The 17,096-nt window shown below is 48.2% G+C and overlaps 1 protein-coding gene across 7 annotated transcripts in view; it reads right to left on the bottom strand.

Moving 5' to 3' along the window:
* Art4 (arginine methyltransferase 4) overlaps positions 1–17,096 on the bottom strand; it is a 195,190-nt gene that overhangs the window by 135,946 nt on the left and 42,148 nt on the right. The window lies entirely within an intron of this gene.

The following is a 17,096-nucleotide window of genomic DNA, read 5'->3' on the forward strand; positions in this document are numbered from 1 at the left end:
ACACAAAGTCTTTTTAGTTCGGAGCAAACTTCTGCATTCTTGGTGCCTAGTCTGGTCAACCAGTAGAGCACATGAACTTTGTTGTGTGTGGCAGTTCCACAAATATGTACTAAAACACTTGTGGCAATGGCAGAAAACTACCTTCGGAAGGAATAAAGGAAACACACCAACACAAAACAATGCAATGTGCCACAGTTTCTTTACCTGTATGATATTCACAGAGCCAGTGTCATTTTTCCCTTGCTTATTCCCATGATTTTGCGTAACTGTTTTCCTGCTTAGGGAAATTAGCTGCAGGTTAAGCCAGACCTTCTTTTCTGAAAAAAACACTCGATTATTTATGTAATAAATAAACAAAAAGCAGAATGAATGCACTTCTCAGGCATTAATGTTTTATGAACGAGATGTATGTCATAAAATATGTAAATTGCCAAAATCAAGATTTAGGTAAAACACGGGGAAGGCGGGAGATGGAAATTCAAGACAATGAGAAAAATGAAAACAAGGGAGAAGCAGGAGCCAACATTTCGACAAGCTGATTTGTCTTTTTCAAGGAGACATGCTTTCCTAAGCACAGTATATATAGACAGGCTTCTTATAAATGGGAGAGAGGGTAAGGCAGGTGGGTGAGGCAATGACCAAAGGTGTGTTAGCAGCAAGGGTGTATGGGAGGGAATATGCAGCAGTGCAGTGTGTCAGCCAACCATGTGTTTTATTGGAAGGGGCCCGGATGGGGGGAGGGATTATCTGCTCCACTGGAGGTCATTGAGCTATCATGTCTGAGAAATACAGAATAAAAGCAGCAGCAGCAGTAGAAAATCGCAATCCTGAATAAAAAACATTTACTAAAGTGCATCCAGTATATAAATAAAAAGAGAAAAGGGAGGAAAGAAAAAAAGAGAATCAATATTATGGGAGAAAACTGAACAAAGTTTGTAAAGACACGCTTCTGTATCCAGTAGAAGCACAATATATCGAACAGCGCAGTGATCGCAAAAAAGTTCGATATAGCCAGAATTCACTATATAAAATTCGCAAAAAATGTGTCGAAAGCATATGCAAATCAATCCATGAACCAATCATGGTGCAGTAAATACTCAAATCTTCACGCAAAATACTTATTTCTTTGGCTGAAAGTGCTGCAACAGTGTAGCCTGGTTCTTAATGGCAGCCACATGGTTAACCACAGCGTCCTCAACATAGTCTAAATGGTCCACAAGTGATAGGCTGGTGCCTTCTATAGTACCGCAGTAGCAGCAAGAAAAGTCAAAGCAGCAACAGCCTCAGCTGAAGTCGGGAGCGGGGCAATATCAGCACTTGCGGTATCAACCTCACCAGTGTCGTAGTTCAAAAGTTACTTCCACGGCAATCTCCACGTCCATCGATCAGAGCATTTTAAAACACTGTCAATAAAAAAGTATGAAGCAGCACGGCCGCTGGATTAAAAAAAAAAAAACGAAGGATGCATTTTCTATGCCTATCCCAGATTACAATCACTGGCTCAATGCACCGTGGCGAATCACACTATTTTCGATGCATGCGGCATGCCGCACGTTTTTTTATCCAGCAGCCGTGGTGTCGCGCGTCTTTGTGGATGCAAGCCGCCATTCCTTAGTGGCCACAGCAGGCGCAGAGTGCAGCACTGAGGAGGAGTCAGTGAAGCAAATGCAATGCGTCGCTTATGTCGAACCAGCCACGAGACGGTCATTTTAGGGATCGCCTGACGTTTATGCACCGGCACGAATAAGAGCGGGCACAAGAAAGAAAATCTGGAGGCTTTTGCTCCTTGAATATATGACTCTGGATAGGCACTACGGAGGTTTCATAGCACGTGCTGTATGTGTTTGTCCCTAGGCATCTTGGCATTGTGGAATAAGGTTGAGTTTGTTTACGCTCGAACGTTGGCTGCTGGCGGAGTGAAATAGATGAAGCAGCGGGCACTGATGCCTAATTTGGCGACCGCTGTGTCGAACAGACTATCCCGCACCTATAGCCCTCGTGCTAAGTCAGTCGTGAAGAATCATAGCTTTCTCGCGCCTGATGGCAATGAACCTTGAAAATAACATCAAAGATGCTTCCGTGGGCACAGTAGAAACCGTAGTAGAGGTCAGACTGCATATATTGAAAATCTAGAAGCCTTAGCAACCGTAGTTGAACGCAAGTGGCTGAAAGGCTGCCAGTGATGCTCGACGCCTCTGCAACCGCTATGAAAATGCGTCACGCTACCCTAATGCCTCTTACGCTAACCTAACGTAACCAAATTAATGTTAACCTAACTAACGTGTGGTATAACCGCTGTGAGAATATGCCGCGCCACCCTAATGCCTTTTCATCATCATCATCATCAGCCTGGTTACGCCCACTGCAAGGCAAAGGCCTCTCCCATACTTCAACTACCCCGGTCGTGTACTAATTGTGGCCATGTTGTCCCTGCAAACTTCTCAATCTCATCCGTCCACCTAACTTTCTGCCACCCCCTGCTATGCTTCCCTTCCCTTGTAATCCAGTCCGTAACCCCTAGTGACCATCAGTTACCTTCCCTCCTCATTACATGTCCGGCCCATGCCCATTTCTTTTTCATGATTTCAACTACGATGTCATTTACTCGCGTTTGTTCCCTCACCCAATCTGCTCTTTTCTTATCCCTTAAAGTTACACCCATCATTCTTCTTTCCATAGCTCGTTGCATCGTCCTCAATTTCAGCAGAACCCTTTTCGTAAGCCCCCAGGTTTCTGCCCCATACGTGAGTACTGGTAAGACACAGCTGTTATACACTTTTCTGTTGAGGGATAACGGCAACCTGCTGTTCATGATTTGAGAATGCCTGCCAAATGCCCCCCAGCCCATTCTTACTCTTCTGGTTATTTCGGTCCCATGATCCGGATCCGTGGTCACTACCTGCCCTAAGTAGATGTATTCCCTTACCACTTCCAGTGCCTCGCTACCTATCATAAACTGCTGTTCTCTTCCGACACTGTTAAACATTATTTTATTTTCTGCAGATTAATTTTCAGACCCACCCTTCTGCTTTGCCTCTCCTGGTCAATGAGCATGCATAGCAATTGGTCTCCTGAGTTACCAAGCAAGGCAATATCATCAGCGAATCTCAAGTTGCTAAGGTATTCTCCATCAACTTCTATCCCCAATTCTTCCCACTCCAGGTCTCTGAATACCTCCTGTAAACATGCTGTGAAGAGCATGGGAGAGATCGTATCTTCCTCCTGACGCTTTTCTTTATTGGGATTTTGTTGCTTTCTTTATGGAGGACTACGGTGGCTGTGGAGCCGCTATAGATATCTTCCAGTATTTTTACATACAGCTCATCTACACCCTGATTCCGTAATGCCTCCATGACTGCTGAGGTTTCGACTGAATCAAACGCTTTTTCGTAATCAATGAAGGCTATATATAAGGGTTGGTTATATTCTGCACATTTCTCTATCACCTGACTGAAAGTGTGAATATGGTCTATTGTTGAATGCCTTTACGGAATCCTGCACGGTCCTTTGGTTGACAGAAGTCTAAGGTGTTCCTGATACTATTTGCGATTACCTTAGTAAATACTTTGTAGGCAACGGACAGTAACCTGATCGGTCTATAATTTTTCAAGTCTTTGGCGTTCCCTTTCTTATGAATTAGGGTTGTGTTAGTGTTCTTCCAAGATTCAGGTACGCTCGAGGTCATGAGGCATTCTGTATATAGGGTGGCCAGTCTTTCTAGGACAATGTTCCCCCCATCCTTCTACAAATCTGCTGTTACCTGATCCTCCCCAGCTGCCTTCCCCCTTTGCATAGCTCCCAAGGTGTTCTTTACTTCTTCCGGCGTTACTTGTGGAATTTCAAGTTTCTCTAGAATATTCTCTCTCACATTATCGTCGTGGGTGTTACTGGTACTGTATAAATCTCTATGGAACTACTCAGCTACTTGAACTATCCCATCCATATTAGTAATGATATTGCTGGCTTTGGTCTCTTAATGCATACATCTGATTCTTGCCTATTCCTAGTTTCTTCTAAACTGCTTTTAGGCTTCCTCCGTTCCTGAGAGCATGTTCAATTCTATCCATATAGTTCCTTATGTCAGCTGTCTTACGCTTGTTGATTAACTTCGAAAGTTCTGCCAGTTCTATTCTAGCTGTAGGGTTAGAAGCTTTCATACATTGACGTTTCTTGATCAGATCTTTCGTCTCCTGTGATAGCTTACCGGTCTCCTGTCTAACGGAGTTACCACAGACTTCTATTGCACACTCCTTAATGATGCCCATAAGATTGTCGTTCATTGCTTCAACACTAAGGTCCTCTTCCTGAGTTAAAGCCGAATACCTGTTCTGTAGCTTGATCTGGAATTCCTCTAGTATCCCTCTTACCGTTAACTCATTTATTGGCTTCTTATGCACCAGTTTCTTCCGCTCCCTCCTCAAGTCTAGGCTAATTCGAGTTCTTACCATCCTATGGTCACTGCAACGCACCTTTCCGAGCACGTCTACATCTTGTATGATGCCAGGGTTCGCGCAGAGTATGAAGTCGATTTCATTTCTAGTCTCAGCATTCGGGCTCCTCCACGTCCACTTTCGGCTAACCCGCTTGCGGAATAAGGTATTCATTATCCGCATATTCTGTTCTGCAAACTCTACTAATAACTCTCCCCTGCTATTCCTAGAGCCTGGAGGCCTGGAGGCAGCCTGATCCCGGTGACCAGAACCGGTAACGCACTCTCTCACCACAGCAGGATTGGCCACCCTGGTTCAGTACTTGGTCACAACCTCCTATATAAATACAACAATCAAACCCCAGCCCTCAGTCCCCAGCAGCCGCGAAGCAACTGACCACGGCGGCGGTCAGATCTGTGACGCAGCCGAGGGTGCTAGGAATACCTGGCTCCGGACAGGCCGCCATTGGAATCTGAACCTAGCAACGTTTAACATTAGAACGTTATCCAGTGAGGCGAGTCTAGCAGCGTTATTGAGGGAATTAGAGGGTAGTAAATGGGATATAATAGGGCTCAGTGAGGTTAGGAAGACAAAAGAATCATATACAATGCTAAAAAGCGGGCACATACTGTGCTACCGGGGCTTAGCGGAGAGACGAGAACTAGGAGTCGGATTCCTGATTAATAAGGATATAGCTGGTAACATACAGGAATTCTATAGCATTAACGAGAGGGTGGCTGGTGTTGTGAAACTTAATAAGAGGTACAAATTGAAGGTAGTACACGTCTACGCCCCTACATCCAGTCATGACGACCAGGAAGTCGAAAGCTTTTATGAAGACGTGGAATCGGCGATGGGTAAAGTCAAAACAAAATACACTATACAGATGGGCGACTTCAATGCCAGGGTAGACAAGAAGCAGGCTGGAGACAAGTCAGTGGGGGAATATGGCAATGCCTTTTACGGTAACCTAATGTAACCTAACATTAATCTAACCTAACATGGCTGCAGTAAGAAAACGCCGCACCACTCTAATGCGTATTACGCTAAGCTTACCTAAACATAAGGTAACCTAACAGAACGTGGGCAAGACGCAAACCCAATAAAGTCGCTGACTAATTTTTCGGAATCCAAAAAATTCGGACGTGCTTGATTATTCGGTCTGCTTCGCGGCACCGCCACTCTCCCCATAGACCATAATGTATAACACCTGCGGAAAGTTCAGGCACCTTGCGACCTCTCGTCGGATTTTTCGGACAATCCTTGAGCCAATTCGATCGAGAGCACCATGCACCGACTCTGACCGCTGCATGGTTCGACTTGCTGAACGCCATTTTTGTATTGAACGGAGCCTCCTTGCTGCCCCACGAAGTGGCGCTACTGCAAATCCCCAATCATCATCATCGTTGCTGCCTGGTTCGACAGAGTCGCTCTACAGCAGTTCCGGTTTCACCTTAGTAAGCTATGTCAAGACAATCCAGCAGCTGATTTGTTTCTTTGCGCACGACGCTGCGAGTGGGCCACGTTTTTCGTTTGTGCGACTGGTGTCGGCATGGTGGTGTTTGCTTTGTGTGCTGTGTTGAGGTTCCGGTGATCCAACACGGCATACGGAAACATCGCGTCAAGTGTCTAATGAGTGCCGACAGTGCCCGCGCAGACTGCGCTGAGGAATGCCGGCAAGCGGGTGCCGGGAGGCCCAAGATTTGTCGCCTTCCGATGTGCCCCTACTGAGGCGGAAAATGTTCTGCTGAGACTTGCGCAGTGGTTGCATTGCGATTCCGGACACTGTCTCATTTGACAGTTTCACAGGTGCTGACACTGCTATACTGACATGCGCAGAACTCGACCACGGCGAGATCATTCGTCAGGTTTATGCTGCACCGCCGGACGATGACTCCGAGTCGGAAGATGACGCACCATGTGCTACGCTGCCGTCGCATGCGGAGCGTGTACAAGCAGTGACTGTGCTTTCAGCCGCCTATAGTGACCGTACGACCCTCTCATAGATTCAGGCTTATCTGATTGCGCGTTAACGGAAAAGCGTGCAGCGACTCGTTCACGATTTCTTCAAGCCTACTGCCAAGCCCGATTAAGTGCGTGGAAATAAGGGATTTAATTTTTCTTTCTTAATCTGCTTTTTCGGACATCTGTTTATTTGGACATTTCCACAGTCCCCGTGAGGTCCGAATAAACGGTCGGCGACTGTACTGGCTTTCGAGCAGTAGATGAGCAACAAGGTGCTCGGTCACTGCTTTAATGAGTTTATTTTGGTCTGGATGAGTGACACCTGCATCTCGGCATCAGCCAACACTTTGTTTTTTGAGCTCAAGCTCCCTCAAAGAGGCGGCTGCATGCTTCCTTTCCCGTTAATTCCTAAGTGCGTCGATCCTTTCTGTTCTCATCCTTCTGCCACGCTTTCACCCCATGGATCATTTGAAGCATCCTCTTGGTCAGCTGTACAGTCAACGTCCGATTTTTCGGACCCCCTAAGGGCCACAGAAACATCCGAAAAATCGGCCAGTGCAAAAAAATTAATGCATGTCTTTAACTGCCCTTAAGGGGGTACGTGGGTTTTACATTGCGAAAAACGGCCAATAAAAACGATTAATTGAAAATCAGATTTTTAGCTTCTATAACTCTTTTTCTATCTGATTCCGAAATATCATCCATATAAACCACGTAGAAGTGCTCTAAAAATTTGTTTCATCAGCTGTGGGGATGCATGACTCTCACGCGTCCCCTGATATTTTGTTTTCCCGCATAGATCCTGCGGTGCGGCTTCGCCACGTGGCCTGCGTGATGCCCGCGGCGGTCAATGTGCTTGGGGCGCAGTGCGAGAGATGGCGCGAGTGTTGCGCTGCTAACACCGCCTCACGGCAGGGTTACTTGGGGGCACAGGGGAGAACAGGCTGCCTCTTTGGGCGGAGTGCTGGCGAACGCAGCGGGCGTCCCGCCCGTGCATCGATCCATGCTTCAGCGAGACCGTCTCGCGTGGCCGCCTTCGAACACGTCACCATTCGCTTGACCGTACGCGCGAACGATCAGGGGTTGGGATCCAGCATGGGGCGAACATATGCGCTCGTTATCCGGTCGCGGTGAGTCGGACTTCTAGATTTGTCGCGCGCCCATCGGCATGTTTTGTGGATAGCAACTCGGCTAGCAGGCATTGAACTATGAAAGGTGCAATAAATGCCCTTGTGATTGTTTGCACTACTGCACTGTCGTTCCTTTGTCCCATGAGCGGGTGTGAGAACCCCACATCTGGCTGCCCAACGTCCTAAGTGCGTCGATCCTTTCTGTTCTCATCCTTCTGCCACGCTTTCACCCCATGGATCATTTGAAGCATCCTCTTGGTCAGCTGTCCACGTGGCTCTCGTACCCACGAATGTCATTTAAAAAAAAAAAGCACTTGCGGAAAGGCTTAGCATGTTGACAAGTTCAAACACACTACAGCCACCATTGCCTCTCTCAAGAAAGCATGCCGCCGATGCTAGCGCTCAAAATCCACGCTAGGCCTACGCTTCGGTTCAAAAAAAGGTCTCAAGTTTTGCTTCGTTCGAGACCTTTGTTTGAACCGAAGCGTAGGCCTAGCATGGATTTTGATCGCTAGAGTCGGCGGCGTGCTTTCTTGAGAGAGGCGATGGTACCGTAGTGAGTTTGAACTTGTCCACATGCTAAGCCTTTCCGCAAGTGCTTTTTTTTTTTTTTAATGACATTCGTCGGTACGAGAGCCACGTGGGCAGCACCCTGGGAGAGCGAGGCTTAGCGCCCGCGGAGCATTGGCAAGCCTGAAGCGAGTGAGTGCGGAAGCCTCGTGGGTGGTCCGAATTTCTCATGTAAAAAGCTTCTCCTATCTCTTTGACTCTGATGAAGTCGCGGCTCTGGGAGCCGGGTGGCCGCGGGCCACGGGTGCCACTACGGGCTGACTGGTATTGCGGCCTGGCACCAGGCGCTCCGACACCATCTGGGACGGTGGGCGCCGTCAACTCGGATGCTGTGTGCACCGAGCGGAGTAGGACCACCTAACAGAGCTGACGTCTCCTCGCGGCTGCCTGTTTTGCGCTCATTTTGGGTGTTTTGGATGCCGGTTGCTGTCAGGGTAGCGACGCTTTAGGCCTAAGGCTTTACGGAGCTGCCTGTCGCACGTGGATGGACACAACCTGGTGGACCGTGGCGTTGAGGTGCTGCAATTTGCTTCCCTCATTCTATTTTAGCCTTGCACGAATTGAAATTACTCGTTCGACTCAAGGAAGCGAGCTTCGTTCACATGAACTTAGCATCTGAGTAGCTGCCCAATCTTTTGCTAGCCGAGTTGAACATCGTACCACGTGGGCGATCCGTATGCAGAATTCCACTCCCTTGCACTACTTTAGTGTTTGCCGAGTGTGTTGAGTGTACGCAGCGTGATTGGAGTCACCCCTGGTTTGCCGTCACCTGCACATCATCTGCGCGACTAAGTACATTGAGCATCGACTCCTCGAGCCCGCATCTAGGAATTTCGCACTTCGGCACCTCGGACTGCGCGAATAAGAGTATTGAGTGTCGACTCCTCGAGCCAACAGCTGGGAATTTCGCGCATCAGCACCTCGGAGTGCGTGAACAAAAGCATCGAGTGTCGACTCCTCGAGCCCGCGTCTAGGCATTTCACGCGTCGGCACCTCGGAGTGCGTGAATAAGAGCATCAAGTGTCGACTCCTCGAGCCCGTGGCTAGGAATTTCGCACGTCGGCACATCAGACTGCACGAACAAGAGCGTCGAGTGTCGACTTCTCGAGCCCGCGTCTAGGCATTTCGCACATCCTCGGAGTGCACGAGTAAGAGCATTGAGTATCGACTCCTCAAGCCTGCGGCTAGGAATTTCGCACGTCGGCACCTCGGACTGCGCAAACAAGAGCGTCGAGTGTCGACTCCTCGAGCCCGCGGCTAGGCCATTTCGCGCGTCGGAACCTCGGACTGCGCGAATAAGTGCATTGAGCGTCGACTCCTTGTATCTGCAGCTAGGCATTTTGTGCGTCGGCACCTCGCACCCACGACCAAGCATATTGCACGTTCACTCTATGATCATATTGTCACGATAGCTCATAACAATACCTATCATACCCCCCCCCCCCCTTCATAAAGAGAACCTCATCATGAGCTCTGTTCACTAGGCCCCTTGGGCTGGCACAACATCTGGCTGAAGTGATCGAAGCATCATACAAAAGAACAATTCAGGAAAGCACCTAGCAGCTGCATATCTATCACTGGCTCTCTGATCCTAAGATCCACAGCCATTGTCGGGTGAAGATGACTTGGAAGGCTACTCACACTCAGAGCCTTCATTCAGTAACATGGTCAATTCTACCAAATAAAAAAATGCCTCACTAATTGTAATGGAGACTGCTATCAATATGCAAGCCTGCAGGTACAACACTGGAACTATATTCATGCCCACACAAAGTTCTGCACCTCGGTATGAAACCCAGACACCATGCTCTTTGTAGAGCATGGTACCTAATAACGTTTCTTGTGCTAGTTCAGTGGCCAGTGTGCTATTATTTTGAGTGTGCAGTCACACATTTAGTATGGCCATTCTTACAAGGCATAGAGCTTCAAAACGGTGCCATTTCTGTTGCTGTAGATTCACTTCAGCAAAAGCTACGTTGGTTTGAAACTTCAAATGCATTTATTTCAGTTCGATGTTGTTGCACACTGTGCCCCGCCTTACAGGTGTTCTTTCTGGGTTATTTTTGGCCAAAAATGACAAGGGCGTTATTTTATTCGTATTGAAATGATCTGGGGGGGGGGGCCACTTTTATTACTCTTGCACAATTATGAAAATTACATTCAGGTATAGTAATCGCTGCTAATTAGAAAAAAATGTTCGTAATAAATGCAAGATTGTTTTCTTGTCTGCAAAATGCTTCCAAATGAATAAAAACAGCATCACCCTCTGCAGTAGCTCTTTAGCAATGGTGTCATGCATTTAGTTTTTGGTTTAGCAAGATGGAATCATCAAAAAGCCCCGTAACAAGTTTGAAATTAATTTGACTTCAGACCTCAATATTTTTTGAACTGCTACTGCTTTAAGAAATCTAATTACCGATCTGAAATCAGCACGAAAAATTACCCCAGACAGTGGTTTATTAAAGATTCACCCAAAAATAGGAAAAGAAACTTTTAGGACCCACGCTCCCCCCTTAAAGGGACACTAAAGGTTACTATGAAGTCAAGTGATAAATCAATGCTGTAGAACGTCTAAGACGTCAATATAATCGCAAAGAGAGCTTTAGTAACCGAGAAATTGAGGTAAATGCATGACAAGATTTGAGGGCCCCCTGCGACATTCCGGTACTAGCCCGATGACGAAGGCACTCCTCATCGTAATTTAGGTCACTAGTCCTCAACTACTGGCATTAAAAAGATAATTTCATTAGGTTATAAGACGGAAGAAAATGCTGCTTGTCTACTTCCGTTTGATTCTTAAAAAAAAATTACATTATGACATTGCCCTTGAGTAGTATGGGTGGCCGAAAGGTATCGCTTTCGCTCGACTCTGCGCCGCAAGCGCTTTGGAGTTTCAGTTGTTTCGTTATCATGTCGTGCTGCGTGGTTCTGCTGGCTCACGAAAATTGCACAGGTCCACGTGATGTCGTGGGATGTGCGAACGGTCCGTGGAACTTGACCAAGGGGAGTTGCAGCGTCGAATCCAACGTTACTTATCACTGTGTGCCAACGAGTGAACCTCTCCGTTCGAAGTGGTTAAGTGCCGTACCTCTGCCACAGCGCGTTGGAAAACAGCCAAAAAATCGCATAGTGTGCTCGCTACACTTTCGTCCAAAGGATTACGAGTTCAATGCCGACTTAATGAAGTCGTGTGGAGTGCCTTTCAAAGCAATGCTTTCCCGTAGCGCTGTTCCGTCGGCTTTGCCTGCATTCTCTGAAGGGCAAGAACAACTGCAGGTCACGAGGCGGTGAGTGTGGCATTTGGTTTTCACGAAGGAAAAGATACAAATGTGCGAATATGTGCAGCCATGACATACAGATGCCGTCGTAGTAGTACGCAACGACGCCAGAAGCACGAGCCCTCGGCAGCAGGTCACATTCATCAGTGCTTAAATCGCTGAAGTCAAGCCCAGCACCACGAGCCAACGTGTCATTGTCAGGGTTGTCCATTGCAACGAGCGTGAAAGTTGACGTCATAAAATAAAGAACCAGTTTATCGTCACATGCTTTCCTTTCCGCTATCCGCCATAGTTCCGCTTTCGCGCTGCTGTCCGCTCTGTCTTGGCTGTTTCTGGTCGCGCGTTTGAGTTTTGCGCAGAAAAGCCATAGCACCATCTGCGGGCACCGTTTTACTCACCGACGGCGCAACGTCACTATGAGGCCATGACGTCACCACTCCTCGATCAGAGGGCAGGCGATTTGAACTGCGCTAAAGTACGCGGATGCTTCAGAACTCGTTTTCTCTTAAAATAAGTTTTTTCTTCGCATTAAACAAGCGTTTCGAGGTTTCTCGGATGGTATTTCAGCAGTCCACGTTGACTTAATATTAACCTTTAGCAACCCTTTAAGGGCTAAAATTGCCAGAGGCATGTCCGTAAAAGCTCTGAAGGACTGCCAGTACACTTAGTAGGCATATCAGTGCTCATACTGTGACAGGAGACGAGAATGCACGCATGTGTAATTAAAGAATAGACTGTGCCCCATGAAAATTGCCCCTTCCCACGCTTGTTATGATTCACCGCCTAACGCTTCCGTACTGAGGCGAAGCCAACTTTCGGAGACGGGAATTACGCAACGCGTTGTGCTTTGCGAGCTTCGAAGCCAATCGCGAGGACTACAAAGGCGGAGTCCGTGCCACTGCTGACAGCGGCGAATTCTTTCAAGGAAAAACACAGCACCGCATGGCAAGAAGCTTAATAGCGAACGTAGATGCAGCTAGGCCTGACATTGCCGCGGTGGTGGCTACGGCTGCCAGCGGATCTGCTTGCGAGAGTGCCGGTTCAACGGGCGAGATAATCAAAATGGCGGCGGTGGTGGCTTTGATTAATGCTATTTCAGAACTGCAGTCAGGGCAATATACACGGACTATATGGAGTACATGGTGGTGCCGCAAAGCCGTAAAGGCATGTCCAAAAAATCAGGCGTCTCGAAAATCGGTCGTTACCTACTCCGGCAATACATAGTGCCGATGACATGGCGTCAATGACGATTCATTGCGATTCCTCTGCTACTGGAGCCAGCATTAACACGACTTTCATTCCCTTTCAATAAAGTAACAGCTAGCTTTCCTCGATAGAAGCACAAATTCCCTGAGGTTTCCCTGAGTATTTCCAGACTATTCAAATTCTCTGAGAATTCCCGGTTTTCCCTGTTGGTAGAAACCCTGCATTGCCAACAGTGATGAATTGTTTCAATGAAAGACACAGCACCGAACAGCAAGAAGCTTCGTAGGAGGCGTTGTAGCTAGGCCTAGTGTTGCTACAGTGGCGGCTACGGCTGCCAGCGGATCTGCGTGCCAGAGAACCGGTTCGAGGCGGCGAGATAAAAATTGTTGCGGTGAGGTCTTCAATTAATGCCGTTTCGAACCTGTGGTCATGGCAAAATGTCCAGAAAATCGAACGGCAAAGGTTTTTCCGTGTCCGAAATTTCAGACGTTCACATACATTGACACTATGGGGTACAGTCGCCGACCGTTTATTCGGACCTCACGGGGACTGCGGAAATGTCCGAATAAAACAGGTGTCCGAAAAAGCAGATTAAGAAAAAATGAAATGAAATCCTTTATTTCCACGCACTTATTCGGGCTCGGCAGTAGGCTTGAAGAAATCGTGAATGCGCCGTTGCACGCTGTTCCGTTTACGCGCAATCAGATAAGCCTGAATCACGGAGAGGGTCGTACGGTCACTACAGGCGGCTGAAAGCACAGTCACTGCTTGTACACCATCCGCATGCGACGGCAGCGTAGCACATGGTGCGTCAACTTTCGACTCGGTCATCGTCCGGCGGTGCAGCAGAAACCTGGCGAATGATCTCGCCGTCGTCGAGTTCTGCGCATGTCAGTACAGCAGTGTCACTACCTGTGAAACTGTCAACGAGACGGTATCCGGAATGGCAATGCAACCACTGCGCAAGTCTCGGCAGAACATTTTCCGCGTCGGTAGGGAGCACATCAGAAGGCGACAAATCTTAGGCCTCCCGGCACCCGCTTGCCGGCATTCCGCAGCGCAGTCTGCGCGGGCACTGTCGGCGCCATTAGAGACTTGACGCGATGTTTCTGTATGCCGCGTTGGATCACCGAAATCTCGACACAGCACACAAAGCAAACACCACCGTGGCGACACCAGTCACACAAACGAAAAAACGCGGCCTGCTCGCAGGGTCGTGCGCGAAGAAACAAGTCAGCTGCTGGATTGTCTTGACATGGCTTACTGAGCTGAAACCGGAACTGCTGCAGAGCCACTCTATCGAACCAGGCAGAAACGATGATGATGAGCGGGGATTTCCAGTAGCGCCACTTCGTGGGGCAGCAAGGAAGTTCCGTTCAAAACAAAAATGGCGTTTAGCAAGTCGAGCCATGCACCGGTCAGAGTCGGTGCACGGTGCTCTTGACCAAGTTGGTTCAAGGAGAGTCCGAAAAAAATCAGACGAGAGGTTACAAGGTGTCCGAACTTTCGGCAGTTGTTATACATTATGGTCTATGGGGAGAATGGCGGTGCCGCGTAGCTGACCGAATAATCGGGCATGTCCGAATTTTTGGAGTCCGGAAAATCGGTCGGCGACTGTACATGGCAGTGCCGCAAAGGCGTCTGAATTGCCGAGCATGTCCAAAAAAAATCGGTCATCGAATGTATATGCATTCCGCTTACAGTGCAGCCACGCGAGACGAAATACTGGTTACAATGCAGCTTCAGGGGGAAAATCCCACCAACAAGCGTGGCAGTGCGGTGCACCGACCAATGGGAAATTTGCAGATATAAAGCATGAAACTTCGACTGCTGTCAATTTAAGCAGTGTTCTGCAAATTTAGTCTAGAGTTCTTAGGCTATATGTGTACCTGTGAGCTTTCGCCATTCCTACCAGTGTGCACACATACAGACTTGGTAGGCATGCGCAGAAATAGCCACGACTAATTGGCCGAGAAACCAAGCTCAGCTTGGCATACGCTGCTGTTAGTTTAGACCATGCACATGACCGCACATGTAATCTCTATGTAATTGTCTATGGGCACAAACCTATCAAGGGTAAGTTTCCCGTGACGGCATGCCGCCCGACACCCCCACCGGCTAGGCGTAGCAAGCGCACCTTGTTGATGACCAAACTTGTGGTTTGGTGCCAAGTCAATTAAACGTGTTGCAGCAGTTGTATGGCACATGGGAATTGGAAAAACCACCTTGATAATGAAAATTAAGGCCCGGGCTACACTCGAATGTTGGCAACTTTGTCCACGGTCACTATGTTTACGACACCGTGCATACGCCAATCAGTTTGAGAAATCAAACAAGACTGTACTGCATCTGAAATTTCGGTCGGCATCGTTTTTCAAATAAATTTTTGTTACTTTGTCTGCTCCATGCAAAGACTGCGGGTACTTGGACATTAACCTTTCAATATTTGCAAGTTTAAACAGATGCAAAACACCCGGTTGCATTCTTTGACTCTCAGATACGCATGGCTGCTTGGTCTACACGTTTTGCACACGTGCAGCCTTTGAACACTGTTGTTTGGTTAAAGAGCATTAGCGCTTACACTGTGGATATCAACGATTCTGGCGACTTACGCTATAAGCGGTCGATGCTGCAATAAGCTTCCATTAGCTCAAATGCTGTCGAATTCTTACTTCTACCGAGAATCTGAATCTCTTGGAAATTGCAGAAAAGGTAAAAATGTGCCACTATAGAGGAAGAAACTACTAGAACCGTAATATGTGCAGCGATTCCTTATGTACACATGATCCAAAACCTCAAAAAGGTGGCAGGCCGGTGTTGGGGGCACCCGTTTGCCTTTCCTGCCTCTGTCAAGCTGGTTCGACTCTGCTCGAGAACCACCAGTGAGGAGACGGGCCAGCAAGGTTGCAGACAGACCAGGTGCTGTATAAATGAATGAGCCAGGGGACACGACCTAAATCTTAGCAAAGATGGCATGGCACATTTGCCAGTGCACCGATAGGCCTGCATTATCAAGCACGTTTCTATGTGATTAACCCCCAAATGCAGAGGTCTAACTAGGCTCGAACTTGACTTCTGGCTTTCTCAAGAGAGCTTCGCCACCCTCTTAAATCGTGCTTGACCTTGCGGATGACTTGCGAACGACTTGGCTTGGTCGAAGTCTGCTCAAGTTTCAAGTCTGCTCCCGGGCTAGCTTGGAACTGACTTCGTGCGTTATTCCAACATAGTAGCCTCCCGAACGGATCTCTTGCCGAAAATTCCGCGACCCACCCTACGTGACCAAAAAATCCAATGGAGCTGTACGATGACGAACAAGTCCTCGGTCGCTACAGATTCACGAAGAACGCCATGCGACAGTTTCTCTCTATGTTGCCTATCAGGGAAAGCGGGGACAACAGAGGACAGCCTGTGCCTCCCAGGCTGCAGTTGTTGATGGCTCTGAGGTATTACGGCGCTGGCACGTTTCAGTCAGTCACCAAGGATGTGGTCCACATTCCTCAGTCAACAGTGTGCTGCGCAGGTGGAAAGATGACTCTGCTCATCGCACAGCACCGACGGAACATGCAGAACACACCAGCCCGCCCTCATATATGCTTACTTAATAAGGGCTCTCAAGTATCCGTAGCAGTCCCTTCGGCGCAAGAGAGTGCTCGAGAACTGTTTTAGCGCATAACGCAGGTTTCACGTACAGGCGCTGACAAAAGTGGTATACTCCACGCAGTGGGAGCCGGAGCAGCAGCACACTGCATCGCGACGCCATCTAAATTGACACGAGTCAAGCGCCATGCCTGCAGATAATAAAGTGCACCCATTGGCTGTCTCGATCCCAGATGCTGCCTGTAGATGGCGTTGCTATGCAGTTTGCCGTTGCTCCGGCTCCCGCTGCATGGAGTACAGTCAACGACCGATTTTTCGGACACTCTAGGGAACATAAAAAGGTCAGAAAATTCAGGCAGTCCGAAAAAATGAATGCATGCAAAAAACTGCACCTTTTTTCTTTTTTTCTCGGATCTAGAAGTAAAGGGCGAAGTACCAATCTTCCGAAACCCTGCCAAAGCATCAATGAAGGTGCTATATAAAGAGGCATTCAAAAACTCTGTATGGAGCCGACTGCCGGTTTATTATGTACATGTGCATCGTCGGGCACCCAGTTTTATTGCTGCAGTGGCTTGAAGAACTTGCTGATTGTTGTTTGGACGGCGTTCCAGTTGCATGCGATCATATTCGCCTCGATCTGAGCAAGGGTCATGTCAGCACTGTACACCGATGAAAAAGGCCTCGCGTCAACTCGGCGCTTGTAGGCGGCGCAGGCACTGGCTCCTCATTTTCAACATCGGAGTCTTCTGAATCCCCCACAATCTGACGGACTCTTCCCTTGTGAGTCAGTTCTGCGCAAAAGTTGAGCTCGTTCTCAGCGTCAACAAACTGTTCAAAAGTTATTTCCATGGGTACGGTACTGCTTTCTGCGCTTCGATGCCCTCGGCGAGGACGACGAAGACGGAGTGGGGGCCATAGAA

The sequence above is a fragment of the Dermacentor variabilis genome, chromosome 10 (genome assembly GCF_050947875.1).
Source record: "Dermacentor variabilis isolate Ectoservices chromosome 10, ASM5094787v1, whole genome shotgun sequence".
In the NCBI taxonomy this organism is placed as follows: Eukaryota; Metazoa; Arthropoda; class Arachnida; order Ixodida; family Ixodidae; genus Dermacentor; species Dermacentor variabilis.